General features: G+C 38.6%; 1 long non-coding RNA gene across 1 annotated transcript in view; it reads right to left on the minus strand.

Annotated features, from left to right (window-relative positions):
* LOC131494629 (uncharacterized) overlaps positions 1 to 22,590 on the minus strand; it is a 97,855-nt gene extending 75,265 nt beyond the window's left edge. Inside the window, exon 1 of the long non-coding RNA XR_009253505.1 lies at positions 22,481 to 22,590. This is a non-coding gene — a long non-coding RNA (uncharacterized LOC131494629). The remainder of the gene's footprint in view (positions 1 to 22,480) is intronic.
* Positions 22,591 to 22,942: the final 352 nt, after the last annotated feature.

Below are 22,942 nucleotides of genomic sequence, written 5' to 3' on the forward strand. Positions count from 1 at the left end.
GTCAGGTATGTCATTTGCAAATATCTTCTCCCATTCCATAGGCTTTCTTTTAGTTTTGTTGATTGTTTCCTTTGCTGTGAAGAAGTTTTTATCTTGATGAAGTCCCAATAGTTTATTTTTGCTTTCGTTTCCCTTGACTCTGAAGACTTATCTAGTAAGAAGTTGCTGTGGGTGAGGTCAAAGAGGTTGCTGCCTGTTTTCTCCTCTAGGATTTGGATGATTTCCTGTCTGACATTTAGGTCTTTCATCCATTTGGAGTGTGTTTTTGTGTACAGTGTAAGAAAGTGGTCCAGTTTCATTTTTCTGTATGTTTTTGTCCAGTTTTCCCAACACAATTCGTTGAAGACACTATCTTTTTTCCACTGGATCTTTCCCACTCTGCTGAAGATGAGTTGACCATATAGTTGTAGATCTATTTCTGGGTTTTCTATTCTGTTCTATTGATCTAGATGTCTGTTTTTATGTCAATACCATACTGTCTTGATCACTACAGCTTTGTAATATAACTTGAAATAGTATAGGTTTCCTAAGTGTAGTGATGATTACTTTCTCCACCACATATTCAACTTTCAACGAACACCTCTTAAGTGGTTAGTACCATCCTGGGTCTGTGACTACAAGCTGACACAGCACTGAGGGAAACTGTCCAATGTTACAACACACTCTGAATTAGGTTTCCAATGTTCCAATGTTACAACACTCTCGGAATTAGGTTTCCCCTTACATGGAGGAAGACAAGGTAATTAATTAGGTGAACTAGCTTGTCAGGTGCTTCTATATTTTCTTAATTTTTATAGCAACTACCATATAAAATGGAGATTGCAGTCTCATATGGAAACTAAGGCTCAGCGGTGTCAGGACAAGGGCAAAAAAACTGCACAACATATTTAGGTAATAGAAAGCCATTTTATGTGACTGGAACAATATGTTGAGTGGCAATAAAGAGCATGGAGGAAAAAAAAGTGGTTTGGGGCAGACTATACAGGCACCTGCATACAGGCATCTGACTGGCACCACAGTCTATTAAGAAATCAATCAATCCATTATTTGGAAAGAATGTATTCACATTGCATTGCCTAGAATTGTGCTGAATTCTATAGGAGAGACAACAGAATTATCAGATGCCATTCTTACATCTGCATGAAGGACTAAATGGACAAACTTGTAAGCAGCCAACTTAGGACTTCCTGTGTAATTAAAGAATTGACCCCCCCCCCCCCGCCCCCCGCCCATGAATGAAACCAAGATCCTGGAATGCCACCACAATACCAAGTACAAAAATCTGTCATGAGGTATCTTTCTCAAGTTCTGGAAACACAGAATATCAAGGACAAAAGAAACATTAGGAGAGAAACACCTTATTCCACTTTGTACTTAATGGAGGATAGAATTAAGATGCAGGAAGAGGCTTGCCTGAGGTCTCAAAAATTCTAATGGCCCAGCTGGGATCAGAATGCAGATGTCTTAATCACTAAAGGTGAGGCATATGAACAGAAAGAAAAAAAACAATCGACAGAGCCAAAGTCTTTATTAAACAATAGTCTGTGTCGGATTCTCTATGACAGTTGTGATGTCATCGGCATTACTAAAATATTTCCGCAAGACATTTCACACTTCAAAGGACTTCAAAAGACAATAAATGTATCTACAGGTATGAATATGTACATACTACATTTGTCGAATTACGAACGTTCACACCAACATCCCCAGATGTTAGGCTCACTAATGTTCCAAATAACTGGGGACATAGGATCTTAAATAGGGCTGCCAGCTTTAGCCAAAACAAAACAAACACCACAAACCACGTGGTACACTCTGTATTGAATTTCAGATAAACAACAAACAATGTTTTAGTATTTGCATGTCCCCTGAAATATTCGGGGTATATGTATGCTACATTTTTTTTCCATTGCTTATCTAAAATCCAAATCTGTCTGAACGTCCTGTATCTTATGTGCCAACCAAATTCTGGAGTTGGACTGCTTCAGTTTCCATTATTGCTGTGAAGCTTATTTGCCGTGTGCCATTGGGCAGAACCTTAAATTTTCAAGGCTTCTTTATAATATATGTATACACATTGAGAAAATATCAATAGCATCCACTTCAAAAGATTTTTGTGAGTATCAAATGAAAACATATTTACAAAATGCTTAGGACAATACCTGAGTCGTGATATGTACTCACCAAGTTGTTGGTGCAATAATTGGGTGAAAATAGGTCATCTCTGAGAGGATTTAAACGTTATGTTTCTCCCAATAATCTGTGAGCAATGTTACTTCTGGGCATCAAAGGCATGACTTTATATCAGAGAGTGATAAATACAGGGCAGAAATAGTTTAGTACGTGACCGAAAAATTTGCCTTTTCATTTAATTTAGCAATACTTACAAATAAAAAGGTGAAAAGCAGAAGAAATAGCGCTTTCCAATGCGAAGGTCTCACAATGACAGGGTAGGGGAGCTTCAAGCAATTTAAGACAAAATTAGCCAAGTGGTGCGTTGGCCTCTTTCCCATGGCTGTGTACTGCACAACTGAAAGCAAATCCAGTATTTCTGAGTGGAGTAATTAGATAGGCCTCACTCCCGGAGGATTAATTCAGCTCCCAACAGATTATGGCAGCCACCTTTCATTTCCACGAACAGACTCCATCAGCACACTGATTTCAATTAGAGAAGTGAAGTTCTATTGACTTACGCTAGACACAAGGAGACGTAGCAGACAGATAACAAACTGGATTACAGCATTAATCTTATGGTCATGGCATCAGAGAGATTTTTAAATGCATTACCTCTCTCCCAAAGGAATCACAGAGATGTTTCCACCCTCCTATTGCAAGAAGTTTAATCTTTATGCAAGGTGATGGGTTGATACATAAATTGAGAGTGAAGTCAAGACCTCCTCACTTCCTGCAAAGTATTAAGTTTCTGGCTGGTCTTGACTGGAGCTGTATCTATCGGAGCCACACCTCCCAATGTTGGTCCTGACCAAATCTCTAGATGGAAAGGAAACTGCAAGTAAGTTGCCTAGATATCCATCTAGAAAACACCAATGAGCTACCTAAGTTGACAACTTGATTACGTAGACGAGGTGAAAACACCCTCATACTAACAGTTAACAGCCCATGACATTTAATGGATGAAACGAAAAAAGCAGTATTTAGAGGCAAATGTCTGCTCTGAGTTTAGGCTTCTGCTCTTAATCTTCTGATGCCACTTTCTCTTTTTGTGTTTTGAACTCCCTCTTTTTGATGGTGTGATTCACCCTTCCTGTCATGCTCTACTTGGGTTGAATGACACAACATTATTCACCTTTCCCTGAATGATACAGAAATCCATTAGATCCCATATCTAGGACTTTGCCGTGCAATCATGGCCCAAATCCTAGCCATCAGGCTGGATCTCAATAATTGCCCAAGCCCAGGATACCACCATCCAGATTCCAATCTCCGAGTTACCAGAGGAAGAAGATAGAGGAAAAGAATGCTTAAGGCCACGAAAAATCTCAACATCAACTGAATTTTACAAGGCTACCCTTATCAAAGGACACAATCAACCAAGTGAAAAAGTAACCCAAGGAATGGGAAAAAACATTTGCAAATTATATATTTGATAAGGGGTTATCTAGAATATATAAAAAATTCCTACAACTCAACAACAACACAATAACCTGATTAAAAAATTGGCAAAGGACTTGAATAGACATTTTTCCAAAGAAGATATGCAATGGCCAACATGTGTATGAAACAGTAATATTTAAAAAAGCGCAAATCAAAACCACGATGAGATATCATTTCACTCAGTAAGATGGCTACTATCAAAAAAACAGAAAATAACAAGTGTTGACAAGATTGTGGGATCTTTGTTCATTGTTATGGAAATAGGAAATGGTATTAGCCACTGCTTTGGATCCTCTCTCTCTCTCTCTGCCCTCCCCCCACTCACACTCTGTCTCTCTCTCTCTCTCTCTTAAAAATAAATACGCATTAAAATTTTTTTTAAATGGTTAAGATGGTAAATGTTAAGTTACATGTATTTTACTACAGTTAAAAGTGTTTTTAAAGGCTGTAACTCATATCCTCTCAATGGAAAGGATGTCACCACCAAGAAGACAAAAACATGGACTTAAGGAAGAGAGATGGAGAAAAAAAAAACTTATCGTTTTATGTATAAAGCATAGATAAGCATAAAGTTCATACACAAATATACAGAATATCTACAGTTTTAAAATTCTGTGGGGATGATTATAAGTAAAAAGTGCTCAAAAGACTCCTTAGGGGCCAATAATGAAAAAATGTTGAGAAACTCTGCCCTAAATTATCATCTACGTTTCAGTTTCCAATCCCCAAATATCTACAGCAAATCTCTGCTCCCCTCAATCGTCACTATCACCCAAGTCAGAATCTGCTTCTGCTACCAACATCTATTGAGCACCAAGGGTGTCAAAAGTTCCATGAGACCATGGATAATGCTGAGGAGGAAACAGACAAGAAACAGTAAGAAAGTGGTCGTGTCAATTCCTTACGAATCGCAACCTTCAGTGGTTGCCTAACACACCACACGACTTAGAGCCCAAGCACCTCTTTATGGCAACAGGTCCATAAGTCACCCACCTCAATCTGATCAGACTAATTTCTCCCAGTCATAATCTTCCATTGACACAGAAGCTCACTGTAACTTTGCACTTCCTGTTACCTGTGACTACAAATCCCTCCCTTCCGGTGGCTTGATCTTCAACTAGTGAATACCACTGAAATGGTTTACAAGCCAACTCAAATGCTATCTCCTCAGGAAAGTAAAATTAGTCACCCCTTTCTCTGCGGTCCCAAGCCCACTATGTAAATATATCCATTGGGTGTTATGCTTGTTTACGTTTTTTTTTTTTTCATGCTTAATTATATGCTTACCTGTGCCATAAACTGAGAACTCTCTTAGAGCAGAGAATATGCCCAAATGTTATGTTGCCCTGTATTGAATATAAAATGCAGAGTGCTGGGGCATGTGGGTGTCTCAGTTGATGAAGCATCTGACTCTTGATTTCAGCTCAGGTCATGATCTCACAGTTTGTGGGTTCAAGGCTGGCATGGGCTCGAAATAAATAAATAAATAAAATAAACACTTTAAATAAATAAATAAATAAATAAATAAATAAATAAATAAATAAAATAGGTAGATAAAATGCAGAGTGCTGAATGGACAAACTAATAAATGAGTAAAAATACAAGATGAGGGGGTTACTATTTTTAACTTAGAGGGTATAAGATTTATGGAGGAGGGGGCATTTGGATTCAAATGTAAAACTGCCTCTCCTTCCAAAATACACGATTAAAAATGATTTTAAAATCCCCTCTGGCTTATCAAACTAATACTTAAGGTAAAAAAGAAAAAAATTGAGAAGTTACAGACATATTCAGTGAAGCAGGAAGAAAATCACCTCTTCGCTTTACCCAGAAGCAACCATCATTAATACTTTAGATATGTTTTCTTTCAGCATTGAACTAAACATTTTTCTCTACAAAATTGAGATAATATAATTTTATAATCTACCTCCCTTACTTAATGCTATATCGTATTTTCATTATCATTAACAAGCATTATAAATATAATTGTTAGTGATTGCATCTAATTCCTTCACATGAATATATATCATGATTTACATAATCATTTTCATAGCACTGGATTTCTAGGTGGTTTCCGGTTTCTTGCTCTCATAAATAATGCACATATTTACTCATAAATATTTATTCACATTTCTGATTATTTCCTTGGGATACATTCCTAGAAATAGAAATAGTCAAATGGTGTTAGAATGTGAAGGCTTTTGAGATATAATGGCCAAGTATTTTGTAGAAAGTTGGTAGCAGTTTATGTTCCCAGCAGAAATGTGAGACGTTTAGGTTTGAGAGCGTTTTGGCAAACACAAGATAATACCCGCATTATTACCTTTATTTTCCCTTTTCCACTGAAACTAATCTGTCACCCGTCCAGCTGTTTCTCATTGTAAAACGCTGCTCCATTTCTCGCTTCCTTTCTATTTTCAAGTTGCTGTTCTAAGCCAGGTTCTTGGTTATTTTGCTCATATAAATTGGCCCAAATCCCTCATTCAAGTTCACCTTCCTCATATCCCTGCTGACACTAACCTCAGACTTCATTTCAGCCTCTTCTAAATGCCTTTGCCTAAGTAATCAGTATCAGATAAGCTCAAGTTCAGTTGTTCTTTGGTCCAAATGAATTGTTTGTCTTCTCAGAGCAAGGCGGTGCACATAACAACTCATTTAATCAACATCTGATGAGCACTATACTAAACACCAGAGCTACAAGGAGAACAAGGTACAGTCCTCACCTCCAAAGACCTAAATAAAGATCAAGTGCAGAAGAAGAGGAGTAAATACATGATAATAGAGGTACTTCAGTAGGAATAATCACAGTAGCAGGAAGGAGGGGGAACATATATTATGATCTTGGGAGGCCTGGAAAGGCTTTATGGAAAGGCAATATCTACATACAAATCCCGTGCTGTCAGGTGAGAAATCAGTGAGGCAAAGCCATTTGTCATAGACTGCAGGTTTGGGTCCCCTCAACATTCATAGGTTGAAATCCTAACCCTCAATGTGATGGTATTAGGGGCGGGGCTTCTGAGAGGGAGGAGTCCTCATAATGGAATTAGAGCTCTTGTAAGAGACTCACAGCTTGTTTCCTCCCTCTCTCCCTGTCTCCCTCTCCCTCTCTCTCCTTCCACCATGGAGGACACAGCAAGAAATTGGCCCTTTGTAAACTAGGAAGAGGGCCCTCCACCAAAAACCCAACCATGCTGACATCCTGATCATGAGACTTCCAGCCTTCAGAACCATGAGAAATAAACGTTTGTTGGTTAAGCCACTGGCTGTATGATATTGTTATAGCAGCCCAAACTAAGACCCATTCTAGACAGAGGGACAACAAGGTGTAAAGACAAAGAGGTGAGGAAGGAAAAATGGGAAAAGACAAGCCATAGACTGAGAGAAAATACTTGAAAAACAACTACTTTATAACAACTTGTAAACAAAGGACATTAGGTGAGAACTAAGGAAAACTAAATAAGTATGGATTTTGGTTAAATAATAATGTGTCAATGTTGGTTTTTTAATCGTAACAAACATGCCACACTAAGATGTTAACAGAGGAAACTGGGTACAAGATATTCGGAAACTCTCTGTAACTACATTAGCAATTTCTGCAAATCTAAAACTATTCTAAGAAAGGAAGGATTTTTAATGTAATGCTGGATTCGATTTGCTAGTATCTTGTTGAGAATTTTTGCATCCATGTTCATCAAGGATATTCGTCTGTAATTCTTCTTTTTAGTGGGGTCTTTGTCTGGTTTTGGAATCAAGGTAATGCTGGCCTCATAGAATGAGTAAAAACCAAACTATATATATCTTATCTTGATTTCACACATACACAAAAAATAAAATCGAAGTGAATTAAAGTCCCAAATGTGAAAAGTATATTTTTAAAAAATGTTTATGAGAAAACATAGGATAATTCCTATATGAAATTAAGAGACGAAAGGATTTTCTGAACAAAATATAAAAAGTAAAACTTATAAAAGAAAACACTGATAAACTTGATATATCAAAATTTTTAAATTTTGAATGAGAAATCACCATAAACAAACGTTAACACAAGCCAAACACTGAGAGACATTAATTGAAATCTATAAAACAAATAAAGGATTGGTATCCAAAATATTTAAAGAATGCCTTAAGCCCATTAGAAAAGAACAAACATGCTCACTTTTTCAATAAATTAGGATAAATTGTTTGTTAATAAATAAGAGATTATAAAGTTTCAAGTATTATTTTTCTTAGAAAAGTCAAATTCAAACATGGTTCTTGGCTTTAACAAAAAGAATTCTGTTGTAAACTCATCCTACAAGGAACTCAATTTTCTTTTAAAATAAATAGTTATATATTTTTTTAATGAAAGGAAAAACAAACAGAAAACAAACAGCAAAGAATATTGTGATGGTTAATTTTATGTCTTAACTTGGCTAGATTATGGTGCTCAGTCATTTGGTTAATCAGGTTAAACAGGAGTCTAGATGTTGCCGTGAAGGTATTTTCTAGATGCAATTAATGTTTAAATCAGTAGACCTGGAGTAAAACAGATTAGCCTCTCTAATTTGGGTGGGTATCATCCAATCAACTAAAGGTTTAAGAGCAAAGAATGAGTTTTCCCAAGGAAAAAGAAATTTTCCAGACTATAGCAAAGAGTTTCCCTCGAGTTTCTAGCCTTTGAACTCAAGACTGAAATGTCAAATCACCTAAATCTGCAACCTGCCAGCTTTGCCATGTTATGAGCCCATTCTTTAAATTTCTCAGTAGATACAGATACAGAGATAGGTATATAGAATAAGAGAAAAGATAAAAACAATTTGGTCAAGCTGGAAATATGTATGTTGATAATTCAGATATTCCACATTGAGGGACACAATCTAGATAAATTCTCATATACCTACCAAAAGGGATGAACAGAAAGTTTTTCACTATAGCATCATCTGTACCAGCAAAAAATAAAGAAAAAAGAAAAAAAAAAACCTAAAAGTCTATTGATAGAGAAACATACACATGGTGGCTTTTTAAATGGACTACAATAGCTATTACAATGAGAACATTAGCTCTATATGCATCAGCAGAAATCCTAGAGAAAAACACAAATGGTATATTATAAAATGTTTACACAGGTTGATAATATATGTGTATATTTTTAATACATGGAATATCAAACACTGTTTACAAATAGATGCATGTATAAAAACTACGATGTAAAGCATCAGTTGGAAGAATGAACAACAACCACATGGCTTTTTGCTTCTGAAGGAGGAGGAAGAAGGGGGCGGGGGGAGATGAAGAGACATTGAATGGAATTTTGACTAAATTTATATTTTGTTTTACTGAAGTCTGAAGCATGTATAAAAAGGTTAAGACTTGTTACTCACGTACATGGATGTTAATTACATTACACTATAATCTTATGTATGTTTGAATTTTATCTTAAGTTTATTTCTTTTGAGAGACACAGAGAGAGTGCACATGTGCAAGGGGAGGGGCAGCGAGAGGGAGAGACAGAATCCCAAGCAGGCTCCAGGCCATCAGTGCAGAGCCAGGAGCAGGGCTCAAACTCACTAACCTTGAGATCATGACCTGAGCCAAGATCAAGAGTCAGCCGCTTAACCTACTGAGCCTGAATTTTTTTATAATTAAAACAAAAGTCATTTTAGCAATCCAAGGGAGAGACAAAGGTGGCCTGAGAGTAGGGCAGTGTTAATCAAGAAAAGTGGACAGATAGGGTCTGCCAATCAGCAACCCGCACCTTATCACAGAAGGTAAGAGAGAGGGAGCTGGGAAAGAAAGCTCCTGAAGGGTGTGTCCTAGATTTCTGGCTAAGGTGCCTGTGGAGGAGGAGTTCTGAGAAAGGACTGGAGAAGGCAGAGTAAGTTGGAGTCTGAGAGAATCTTCTATGGTGATGGTACCAATGCAAGACACATTACTAACACGCAGAAAAAGTTTTCTGACTGATCTGAAAGGGGAGCTGGCACAAAGACATCGTATTTCAAAGACTATGCTCTCCTCCTTTCTAGGTATTTTGGGTATATTGGGTCTATGTACTCATCACAGGCCAAGTCAACTAGGTAACAGAGGATAGGGGAAGCATTCTTACATAATCTAGTTACAGCTGTTGTTAGACAACAGATTCTAAGTGAATCTTATTCTCAACTTTAACAACACCCTGGAGAAAACAGCCATTACATTTCAAATGGAAAAAATATGGCTCCCCTTTAAAAAAAAATCAATAAATTCTCTGGAAGAAAACAATAAATGACTTCCTTTTTAGAAACTGATCAGTAGCTTTCCTGCTATTCAGGCACAGTCTGTAAAATCATACTCAAAGATGATCTGGTTGAAAAGAAAGTCAACAATACTATAGATCAACAGCCTGTTTTATACTTGAAATGTTTGCAATATTTGCCATTTATTGACAGAAGTCCCCTCAAATCTAACCCAGTGACCAACTTGACCTCCCCCTTGGTCTCACTTTGTTTCTCCTTGACTACAGCTAGGTGGCAAGCAGAAATGATCAACACAACATTTATCACAATAGGCTGTAATTGTTTGTTTCCATGCCCTCCCTTGTTTTGGTCATTAGCCTGTTTGGGAACAAGAGGCAAATTTGGGGAAGGGGGCAGCCAGCCAGGCAGCTACTTGGGATCAGTCATCTCTAAGGAACTGTAACAAAGCTGGAGCAAAGCAGAAATATGGTGCCCACTGGATTCTATTTGTTCACCCAATTCTTACATAACAAGCCTCTCTCCTCTGCTCGCTCTCTCTCTCTCAAATAAAATGAAAAAAATTAAAACAAATACAAAAGTCACTACTTGCATCCTCAGTCTCTGTTGAACATTTTTGTTAAAGACAGTGTGTAAATCCCACCTCACTACTGACCCAGAGACCAGACAAGTGGGTATTATCTAGTGTTAGCAAGATTATCTATAATCCCCACACCAAATAACACACAATTTAGTTCTATTAACTAAAACCTGTGTCTTGGGGTGCCTGTGTGAGTTAGTTAAGCATCCAACTCTTGATTTTGCCTCCGATCATGATCTCAGTCGTGAGATCAAGCCCCAAGTCAGGTTCTAGGATGGTCATGAAGCCTGCTTGAGATTCTCTGTCTCCCTCTCTCTGCGCCCTTCCCCAACTTGTGTGTGCTCATATGTGCTCACACACACTCACTCTCGATAAATAAATAAATAAATAATAAATAAAACCTGTCTTCTTAGAGTGTCTACAATGACCACTAAGAAGATCTATGGCTCAGAAAATTATAATTCCAAAATCATTGCATATAATCAAGAATATTTCACATCTAGAACATGTAACAAGTCTCTTAGTTTGAACATAAAATGTTATAAAAGTTTTATGTATGGAAAGTTTCTCCCATCATCAGTAAATATTAAAAACAAATACTGTTTGGATGACTTCCAGTTGTTACTTGGTGAGTCTTTTCCATTTCTCATTCTGGCCATATGTGAGACTGTGTGTGTAATTCCAATCTTTTCTCCTAACACTAAGTGTCTGGCCTACAAAGTATTCAATAGGTGTTTGAAGAATTAATGACTTTAATAATCAGTACTCATTATCTACTCATCCTTCAGTGTTAGAAAATCCACTGGCTCCTATGATAGCCTGTGATTTTATTGTAGCGCAACTCTGATGGTTAGAAAAGAATTTGTAAAATTTAAATATCTATTGGTCTTCTTGAATCTCCCAATCATGGATATATTCTATGGACACACTGATCTAATTTCATGGACAGATATCATTACAGATAAAGTATGGAACTCAATCAGGAGTTCTGATTCCTAGGAAACACAGAGACCTTCCCTGAAAACATTTGAATTGTGAGTAATCTAGTTGACCCTCCTTATTACCTTGATCTTTACACACACAGTTTTGGTGGGAAAAGAGAGTAGAGTTGGCAGATATTTTCCAGAACTTCTATTTGGTAAAGATGAAGACTTCCTAAAAAAGTAGTGGAAAGAGAACACTAAATATGAATTTATCTTGCTCTAAATACAGTATGGAAGGAAAGAATACTAATACTGAAGGAGAATGCATTGCATGCCAGATGCTTTACCCATCATCTCACTGATTCTGACAACAATTCCTAAGCCGTGTACTACTGACTGCATTTTAAAGACAGACCATTAGGACTCAGAGAAATTAAGTAATCTGTTAACATCATAGAAAGAGTGGAATGTCCAGCATCTGTATCCAGGTCTGCCTGGAATCTTGCCCACCTATGATGTTGGCTAGGTTCACTGTAATTAGGACTGGTGTGTATTCTTCAACCAATCCCCTTCAACATCTAACTCATGCACCCACACTTACACCTTGAGCAGGAAGGGAAGAGGAATTTTTAAAATTATTTCCATAATGAGATGCTAAAGTCAAAGGAATAGAGGAATGAGAGTTCATGGAGATTGTCAGATACTCTAAATCTGCACAAGGTTATAGAGGCTAGAAGTGGCTTTAATATGTCTATAAGATAAGACACGTGATGCCAACAATCTATTATTGAAAGGGGCTCATTGTGGTAGTGATTCTCGGAAAAAAGAAGCACCAAAGGGTTGGTTTAATTTTTTAAAAACCTTTACTGATTTAGATATGCCTCCTCAGGGAGCATGCCTCTTGAGAGCCTTTGAGAATCACTGAAAGAAAAATAAAGAGGTTATTTTCTTGTTTTGTTGATGATGTAGGTTTTTCCCTAAGAAACAGAGATCAGCCAGCTTAAATTATATCACAGTAGTTAAACAATTTATTTTTAAACTCCTGCCACTAACTTGTATTTTGCATATTCAATACTGCTATAACCTATACTACTCAAAGTGAGGGACATTGACCTGAAGCGTCAGCACCAGCAGGAAGCTTGCTAGAAATGCAGAATCCCAGGCCCCACTCTGGTCCTATTGGACCAGAACTTGCATTTTGACAAGATCCAAAGGTGGTTCTTATGCATTTTGGCTTTTGAGAGCACTGGTCCACATTGCACCTAAATATTTCCCCCTTCCCGCCCCATTAGTATGAAGTAAGCATCCCTCATATGTATACGATAACTCCCAAGGCCTTTATCATTCACTTATGACACTGTGTTCAAATTGCTTGCTTCAAGGTCTCCCTTTCCTGCTTGGATATAATCTCTTCAAGATAAAACTGGTGCCTTCCATTTCTACCACAATGATTGTTGGCAAACTAACAGTGCCTAGCACAGAGAATATTTTCATTAAATGTTTAGAAATCCCATAGGATTGTGAGTTTCTGAAGGTCAAGAACTACATATTGGTTGGTATTCACGCATCTTTAAGACATAGCAAGGTTCTGGCATATGCTAAATGCTCAGTATGTGTTGACCTGAATATGTGCCTGATTCACCCCAGAACATGGGATGAACTGAAAATGTGCCCAATGTGACTTTTGTCAAGCTTTCTCTGATGTCTTCCTGTCCTTATGAAGCCCTAATTTCCCTGTGTTCTTACATCATGCTGCTTATTAATAATAACAGCAATAAACACTTGAATAGGTAACTTGTATCTTCACAGTGTCATTAATTATTAGATTGACACTAAGAAAGTATTCTTGATAGTCAAACTACAAAGTTCAAATAAGTCCTTGAGAGTCTGAGTCAGATTCAAAGAATATGTAATTTTCCCAGTGTCACAAACCTTGTAGGTGACAAGGTCAGGATGCATTCTCAGATCTTCTGGCCCAATGCTCTTTCCCATTATACCAAATGGCATAATGATTGTTGTAATCAAATGGCATCTGATCTTTTAGGAAAGTTACTCAGACATTTGCTGGCACGTGATTTTACTTCATATTCTCATTATAACTACTTCACTCAGCTGTATACACTAATTGTTTTTTCCAAGAAATTTGTCTGTCTGGTTCTGTAGTAAGCGTCTTCTTTATCTGTGCATTTATCTATCTATCTATCTATCCACTCATCCACTTACCCAACTATTTATTGACTCTTTTGAACAGTGTCAGCCCAAGAGTGGTCATTCAGTATTGGTTTAGTTGAGCTGATTAGCCTCCTTTGATCAATATTGATGATTTGAGTCCCTGAGATTCACTGGTAAAATAATCACATTGCCAGATGACAATTATAAAGTCATCGAACATTAGAGCTAGCAGATGCCTTTAGAGATTATCTCCGGTAACCTCCACTCCTGCCAGATGAACAGGCTGAATGGCAGAGAGGAAGAGTGATATGCCTGAGTTCACATTACAAAATGTTTTATGTAGCTTTTCCTGTAGGGACCTGAATTATCTGCCTCATATTCCTGCATTGATCACAAGCCAGGTTGTTGCCAGATCCCCACTTAACTTGGGCATAGAACCAAATAATTAAAAAATGCCCCCAAAGCCCCCATATAATAGATGCCTTCTATGGCTTGCAGCTGACGATGTACTCATATTGCTGATCCTAAGAGCAATTCGGAATGACTGAGATGGACTGCCACATGTAAATATTCATGACACAAACGCATCAAGCCTTGAACAAGAACATATGTGAATAATTAACAAGATAGTGATTTGTAGCATCACGGTCCTAGATAACCTGCCTCCTAGAGAGAGAGCCTAACTGAAACTGCTTTTCCTTTTACGAGGCAACAACAACAACAAAAAACTCACGACGGGAAATTGTAATGTTATCACTTTTGTGAGAGAGTTTTGGAAGGTGAATCTTTAAGGAACAGCTTTTCTTCTAAAGTAGTTAAATACTCATAACCAGACACCCTGTTTAAGATGGTGCACACATGGATTACCCACTACTCTGTAATGTCACTAATCTTGTTCTTCTCTTTCCCTCCCACCGTATACGTAAGAAAAAGGAACGCTGACTCTTTCTGTGGGTTGATTCAGGATTGAAAGAGCACGGTTATTTTCATTTTAGCACCGTGATTTCACCTGACAGCTTGTCACTCGCCCTCAGAAGTGCTGTCATCTATACCTTCACCGAGGGGCAGCAAATTAGGAGGGGCGGCAAATTAGGAGACGCAGCAAAGGGAAGACAGGGAGAGTCCCTATGCTCTCTTGGATGCCTTTCCCTAAAAACAACCCCCGCACCCCACCTTTTTCATCTCTGAAGAAAACAAGAAAATCTGAGGACACAGCCCCCCGTGTAACATGTGTATCCTGTAGAGGTACTGTCCACCCTCCCTCTCCTTCCCTACCCACTTCTCTCCCCACGGAGGAGAGAGTCTACTTCTTTCCCTTACGTGAAAATCCCCACTTTGGAAGACCTTTTGAAACTATCTACTTTTAAAGCCGAATACATATCTATCCCTTGACACAGATACATGAGTACATTTGTCTACCACATGATAAAGATAAGAATTTCACAGTGGTTTTATTCATACGAGCTAAAAACTAGAACCCAAATGTCTATCTACAGTAGAATGGATAAACCAATTGCAAAATATTCACCAAGTGGAATACCATACAACAGTTAAAGAGAACATCTGTTACAAGCAACGTCATAGTTGAATCTTACAGACACTGCCATGAATGAGTGAAAGAAGAAGACCACGAAAGAGCACACTGTCTAATGGAGTATATGAAGTTCAAGAACAGCAGGAACTAAAGTGTAGTTCCAGAAGTCAGAATATTGGTTACCTGATTTTTTAGGAGGTAAAGGGCAGACAGTGTAGGTATGACCTTAGGAAGGGGCACAAAGCGTCCTTCTAAAGTATTAAAAATATTATATATATATACATATATACACACACATATAAATTATATATATATATATATATATATATATATATATATATATATATATATAAATTGTTGGTTTGTGCACTGAAGATTTGGGTACGTATCCACACCTCAATAAATATTTTGCTTAAATGATAATTGACCTTTTCCTCCCAACAGCTGTCAATTGCCAGAATTATGTATACAGTGGTGGTGCTAGTTTAGGGCTCTTTCCCTTAGCAGCCACCCACTTTGGGTTACCCATATTTTTTTTTTCACAAAGGAGTTCCTTTTAGAAAGTGTGTATCCTGACCACAACAAAATATTTTGAAATAAAAATTTGAACCCAGCTTAACAAAAACATTTTAACAAAAAACTCATTTTCATTATACATGCAAATTCAGGGCAGATGTGTTCAGAGGAATAACCCAAGTCCACTCACCACTAGAAGAAAAGTAAAAATGAATGAGCATTTCTGAAATACTGCAGTGATTTTCCCCCTGGCTTCTTGTCAAGACTGGCAACAGTAATACAGAAACAACAGGAGAAAGGCCTCTCTGGGAAGATGGACTAGAATTCTCCGACAGTGCTGGGTGACTGGGAAACGTAAGTCAGCTTTGAAGTCTAGGGGCACCCCTTATGGGGAAAAGATGAGGCCCCTTTTGAGGCGACCCATTCTATCCCTCATACATACATGTATTACCTCATTTGACACCTTTAAGATCACTTGCTTTATGAAGTAAGGCTTACAGACATTAAGCAACTTTCCCCCAAAGCCAAAGAGCTTTTGGTTGGGGACCCCGATTAGAGCCCTCATTGTCTAACTCCCAGATTTTGTGACATGTCTTTTCTATTCTTACTGGCTGGCTTTCTTAGTGTGGCTTCTAGACTGAAATATTTGGAAAGGACTTAAGGATTGCCTTGGATCAGTCATGGCACATTTTCCCCCAATAAAGTGCATGGTATTTTTTTGTTTTTGTCTATCTTGATAAAAATGTGTGAATTTACCCTGTCACAAGTCAAATGGAACTAAAACTGGTGACTTATAATCCAGACAACTGTTTTATCATTTACCTTGTTGTATTTGAATTTGTTTCTCCCTCGGAGAATTTTGCAGGAGGGGCAAATGGGCATGATCCTCGATTTCAACCCTACTGACTGCCCCTTGGGTACCTGTTCAAGCACACCCTGGCAACTACAGCACTTCACCTCTAGTTGCAACCGACAGCTCGTCCCTAATTGTTAACTGGCTCTGTGCTCTTGACATTGGAACCTAACAGAACCTCAGTCTGGAAACCAACTTCCAGCTCCAAACACCTCCCTTTCCCACCAGACTCTACTCACCAGCCACGCCAGCCATGTTTTCACACACAGCCTCTCCAGGCGATCTCCATGTATTAGAATTTGGGGGAAATATGCTGTGTATGGAAATCCTTATGTGGAAACAGTGCCTTAAAGAATTTAAATATTGCCAGTTTTTCTTGGTTCTTCACCAGTCTTTCACAAGTAGCTGTGGCACACTAGTTACCCAGACAGACCTGGGGCAGTCTAATCAGATTCTATTGTCGCACAGTCTGTTTGCAATTGAGGATGCTTCTTCAGGGAGGCAGAGGGGAACTTCTTAAGTTCCTGAGGTGGCAAAGGGCTGCACGTGACAGTCACTCGAAGTGCATTTGCTGCCTTTATGTTTCCAAACAAGTATCATGGAACCCTTGAGAAGTCTAATTACTTTAACCAAAGGCATAGTTTATAAAAGTTGAGTAGCTATGGATAATGTGGGTGAATTTTGATATTAATAAAACTTTAATTAAATGACGTAAGTAGAAATAGAGGATTCTGGTTTTATTAAAATGAGAAACCCACGTAATAGGAATTTTTTCTCTCTTAGAAATACTGAGGAAAAGCTTGTGACCTTCTCTCCACCTCTCACTCATACCTCTGTGCAAGGAAACAAGGAGTTCGGTCTGTTTTCTCTGTTCCTGCTACCCTAGGACAAGGTCACTGGACCATGGATTCTCTGCCCTGTGCTCGCTGGTCAAAGTCAGTTCAGGTGAAAGACTGGGAGCCCATTGTGGGATTGGGTTTAAGCCATGTATCTCTGTATAGTTTGCCAGTAATAAACCTTATTTCAAAAAGATTCTGTGCTTGTAGGAGACATATATTTCAGACATCCAGTGGTGCTAGAGAACACTAGAAGGAAAAAAATACTCCAATGACTTGGCTTAAGAGCTAAATCACTATCCATAAAATTACAATTCTCTGTATGCTCCTTCTTTCTTTTTAAATTTTTTTAATGTTTTGATTTATTTTTGAGACAGAGAGAGACAGAGCATGAGCAGGGGAGGGGCAGAGAGAGAGGGAGACACAGAACCTGAAGCAGGCTGCAGGCTCTGAGCTGTCAGCACAAAGCCCGATGAGGGGCTCAAACTCACAGACTGTGAGATCATGACCTGAGCTGAGGTCAGACACTTAACTGACTGAGCCACCCAGGTGCCCCTGTATGTTCCTTCTTGTTCCCATTCTTCTCCCACACACTTTCTATCACAGAGAGAAGCACTACTGAACTTTGTGTTTATCATCCTCCTGAATATTTTCTTTTTTTTATTTTTTAATTTACTTATTTTTAAATAGAATTTATTGTCAAATTGTTTTCCATACAACACCCGGTGCTCATCCCAATGGGTGCTCTCCTTAATGCCTATCCCCCACTTTCCCCTCTCCCCCACACCCCCATCAACCTTCAGTTTGTTCTCAGTATTTAAGAGTCTCTTATGGTTTGCCTCCTTCCCTCTCTGTAACTTTTTTCCCCCTTCCTCTCCCCCATGGTCTTCTGAAGATTTTCATATACTTACGCATTCCTTAACAATATCAAATTTTGTTTTGCTAATTTATGTTTATATATGAATAGTATCATATTAACATATTCACATAAAAAGTTCCTTTTTTCACTTGAGTAACATATTTTACTCAATATCATGTTGTCAAGGTTTATTCATGTTGATAGATGTATTATTGCTAGTACATTCATCTTAACTGATTATAGCATCCCCATGGATTAATATACTGCATCTTTATGGTGATGGATATTCAGGTTGTTGGCTCTATTTCACTATTAGAGGCATACTACTGTGAATATTCTGTGATATGCCTTCATGTACACATATGTGAGTTTCCCTACGGTATGTATCTCAGAGGAGAATTACTACATCCTAAGGTAAGTGCAATTTCACTGTTACAGTATACTGCTGATATTTGGATCTCTGATTCCTCATCTTTTTCTTAGTTATTGCAGATCCCACAGGAGAGAAGAGATGATTTACACTTCCTCCTTCTTCTCCCTCAGGTGACCTTCCTTCCTTCTCCTTTTGCCTCATGAATGCTTAATCATTTCTTAAGACTCTGCTAAGTTTGTCTCTCCTGTGAAAGTTTCCCTGGGCCCAACAGATAGAGTGATCTCTCCCTCTCATTTGAGCTTTCATGGCTGGTGCTTCTATGTGGGACATGTCAATTACCAAACCCTGTAGATCCTACCTGTATATATATTGGAACAAATTTCACAAAGGCTATAATCTCCAGAAGAGAAACCAAAGAGCAGACTTCAAAAAAACCATTCTATAGAGACACCATGTCCTTCCATCGATTCCTCATCACCCCAAACTCCAACAACTAGAAAGGCTACCCAACAGTAGCATCCTTGGCATTGCCCTTGATGTTCTCTTAGCCAGAACACTTGGGTTCTTTATGGAAGTTGGAGTGTAAAATCAATTTTGTTAACTCTAACACACACACACACACACACACACACACACACACAAGTAATACCGTCCCTACCCACATTCTCCTGCCATCTACTTGATCAGAGAAGGTACACATGTGAATCTATTATAACAAGAAAAATCCATGTGTGGAATTACAAAATCATGGGGCTTTGAAAGTTGGAAGTGTTCACAGGTGATATCAATAGAATCTCCCTTCCATAAATAAGAAACAATCTCTTGAGGTGATTTTTCACCTGAAATAACACAGCCAATCGGTAGCAAAGCCAGAGCTCATGATAACTCATTTTCTTTAATGCAGCAAATATTTATAGAACACTCAAACACACCACATCTTTATGTATATGTTAATTAGGACAAATCTAAGGAATTTAATTTTGCTAAAACTGCTTTCTTGTAGATCTCCTCTGTGAGTATTGCCATATAAGGTATATCACGGGCCTTACAGAAGACATTATTATCACTAGAATTTACACAAAACTTATGTTTCATCTGGTGGCGGTAACACAGGAAAATGGTGATATATGAGTGTGTAACAGGATGTAAACTTTGACATTTCACCTGAGGAAGTGAAATAAAATAGACAAGAAATTCCAAGATGGGATACCCTACCACCTGCAGACATTTCAAAGTAATTCTGGGAGCTGTATGGATCTGAAACCCACAAGGAAGAAAAAAAGAGATCATAAGAATAGAAATTAGGAAGAATAATTTTTGTGAAAATTATTTGTTTGGAAAAGTTACACTATGACACCCCCCCCCCCAATCCTTTCTCTTCTCACCATCTTACTTTAAATTTACAGGTCTATTTAAATTTGCAGGGCTATTTGGCTCTGTGTTTCCAGGATCTGGGGGGATGCAGGAATTTGGAAAGTGACATATACCTGAAGAATAAAGGGGAGAGCTGGATGGAACGGCCCGTAGTTACAAGGCCGATAGGGGGTGGGGGCTTGGGAAGTCACTGAACTCCCCTGTGTGAATTATCAGTCTTCTGATATGAAGTCTCACTGGTAAGCTCAGCCATTTAAATAGGAATCCTATCAAAGAGGGGTTCTGCCAGAGGGCAAGGAGATCTATGGAATATATGTGGAGCAGACTGGCAGAGATATGCATGGAGTACGGATAAGGACCACACTAACCAAAAGTAAAGACACTGTCCACGTCTGTAGAGTCACACTTAGGGAAGTTTAGTAGTAGAGCCATCAAAGAATCCATGGAGATTACCCATGAAAGCTGAGCTGAACCCATCAGCCAGAATCCATCTTGTAAGCCAAACTTATCACTGACCAACCAAGAATTTTCTCAGTCTATTCCCAATTTCCCCCCCCCCCCCCGCATTCAATAGAGGTAAGTTGTCAACTTAACCTTAAGAAAACAGGTGAACAGATAATAAAGAAGGAAGGAAGGGCTAATCATACTTCATTCTCCAAAACATAGACTGGCCTACTTAGGCTGCCGCAACTTAGTGAGTGGGTTGGGGAAGAGGGTCCATATCTTTAAATGAAGACTAAAGTATTCATTTGTAGATTACCATGCCCATTATTCATTGGACATTTCTAACTCATCTGATTTTGATACACAAAATGACTGGTTATCTCGTATTTCCAAGAATGTCCAGAAAATGATACATTGTGCCAAAATTCTCAGTGGCCTGGGTAACTGCCCCAATAAAGAAATAATTAAGGGTTGAAGACAAAAATAAAGCCCTGTTTTGATCACATTCCTCGAGTCCTGGTTTTCCACACTACTGTTACAAATATGACTGCGTGCCAGGCACTTCAAATGATTTCACTGAATTCCTCTCATGCAAGTTGGATAGTAATACACTCACTTTTCAGAAATAGTTCAGAGAATTTAAGGCACTGACCATATTAAACACATTACCATGTATGGAAAGAACCTGCCTTCTAATACTATGTATCGGAAGAACCTGCCTCCTTCCAACAAACAAGTGCAGCTGTGCGGTTCTAAAGGCCATTTTCCTTCAATCTCATGGCGTCAGGTAGCATTGCAGACAAGTGGCAGGATGAAACAACAAAATAAGTAGCAAAACATTTTACGGGTGTAATGTAAACAGTAAGCGGCATCTCTGCCTCAAATCCAAAAGAAAACCCACATCAACCACACAAAAAGTCTTAGAAAGGACCGTAAGTATTGACGAAAGTCACTTAAAAAGGCACCTAAGAGAAATTATGTTCAGAACACCGTGTAAACTTCTTAAAATCTTCCACTCCATTTCTCTTCTAATCTCGTGTAATCAGCTACCCTCAGTTCTCCCCCTCTACTCTCAAAAACATCCAAAATTCTCTTCCCTAACTCAGGGAGTTTACTGACGTTCCTTTCTAAATTCTCTTGCTAGCCTGTCAGATTATGGTTTCCTCTGAGAAGCTCTTTACTGTTCGTAATAATAATAGAGCAAAAATGTCTCCCTTCTTTCACCCAGTCTACCCTGACCTTCATCACCACAATCAACATGCTGAGAAGGGTCAGAGGTGATGGGAGAGGGGAATGTCCATAAATATTTTATGTTACATTTTATCTCTCACGTGGGAGTTCATAGAATGGGAATCTATTTGTACTTTTATAACAGAGACACTTCAAACAATAAGAGCAATTATACAGGGCTTCAAAGGAGGGGATGAGTTTGAGTACTTGTATTATTAGTATATCAGCAGTAAGTCCACTCTCTTATTCCAAATGCTAAGAAGTTGAACGCTAAATTCAAGTACAGTTGACCCCTGAACAGTGTGGGGGTTAGGGCAGCTGACCACCCCCACCCCCCACAGCCAAAATTCACATGTAATTGCTGACCCCCCAAAAAAAACTTAACTACTAATAGCTTACTGTTGACTGGAAGCCTTGCTGATAACGTAAACAGTTGATTAACAGATATTATATGTATTATGTACTATATTCTTATAATAGACTAAACCGGAGAAAAGAAAATAAAGAAAATCATAAAACACATTTACAGTACTGTATCCAAAACAAAAGCCCATATGTAAGTGGACACACACAGTTCAAACCCATGTTGTTTGAGGGTTAACTGTACTCTCAACCATGAGACACATTCTCCTACCTTTCAAAGGTATGTCCTGAGGAGAGCAGCCATCGCTAAGTGTAAGCTCTAGAAAACCTATAATCAGTTTCTCTCTCTAATTGAGTACTTTCTTTCCTTAAGTTTTGGTGGAAGCATGAAAATAATTTACTGATTTAGGAACTGGGTGGAGTAGACCACAGGAGGACAAATCAAAAACATCTGGCATGAACTAGTTGCAAGAGAGAGGGAGGGAGCAAGAGAGGAGGAGGGAGAGAGGGAGGTGGGGGGGCAGGAGAGAGAGAAAAGGTTTTCAAACGAAACAAAGTACAGATGATCTGGCCAAATTTAAGCCAAGCCAAACACTCACATTAAACATTGCACTTGGGTCTGGTTCAATAGCGGGAGCCGGCAAGAGGGAGCATCAGCCAACATTGCATCAGACGCACATTGTGGATAGAGGAAATGAGTTTAGTCAAGCCAGCTGTGACTTCAAAGGGGCTGCTCTCTCAAAGAACAGTGGGAAAGGGTTCCCTCTTCAGTGAGGATAGCAAAGTTCAGCCAAAGCCAACGGACTTCAGGAGGAGGCAAATTACATTCAATGTGCAAGGAAGGCTATTTTCCTTCTGTGAAGTCGCTGTTACGGAAAAGGAAGGGAGATGATGAGGAAGAGTGGTGAGAAGAAAAGATTCTGACACTCATCTGAGGACTGGAGTCTTATGTGTATAATTATGAAATGGGGTGTTTGTGTGTAAAGAAGGTTGTTTCCCAGCTCAGACACTTCCTTGCCTGAATCATGTTTCCAAATCTGTGGGAGGAGAGATCACAGGAT

Source organism: Neofelis nebulosa, chromosome 14 (assembly GCF_028018385.1).
Source record: "Neofelis nebulosa isolate mNeoNeb1 chromosome 14, mNeoNeb1.pri, whole genome shotgun sequence".
NCBI classification, from domain to species: domain Eukaryota; kingdom Metazoa; phylum Chordata; class Mammalia; order Carnivora; family Felidae; genus Neofelis; species Neofelis nebulosa.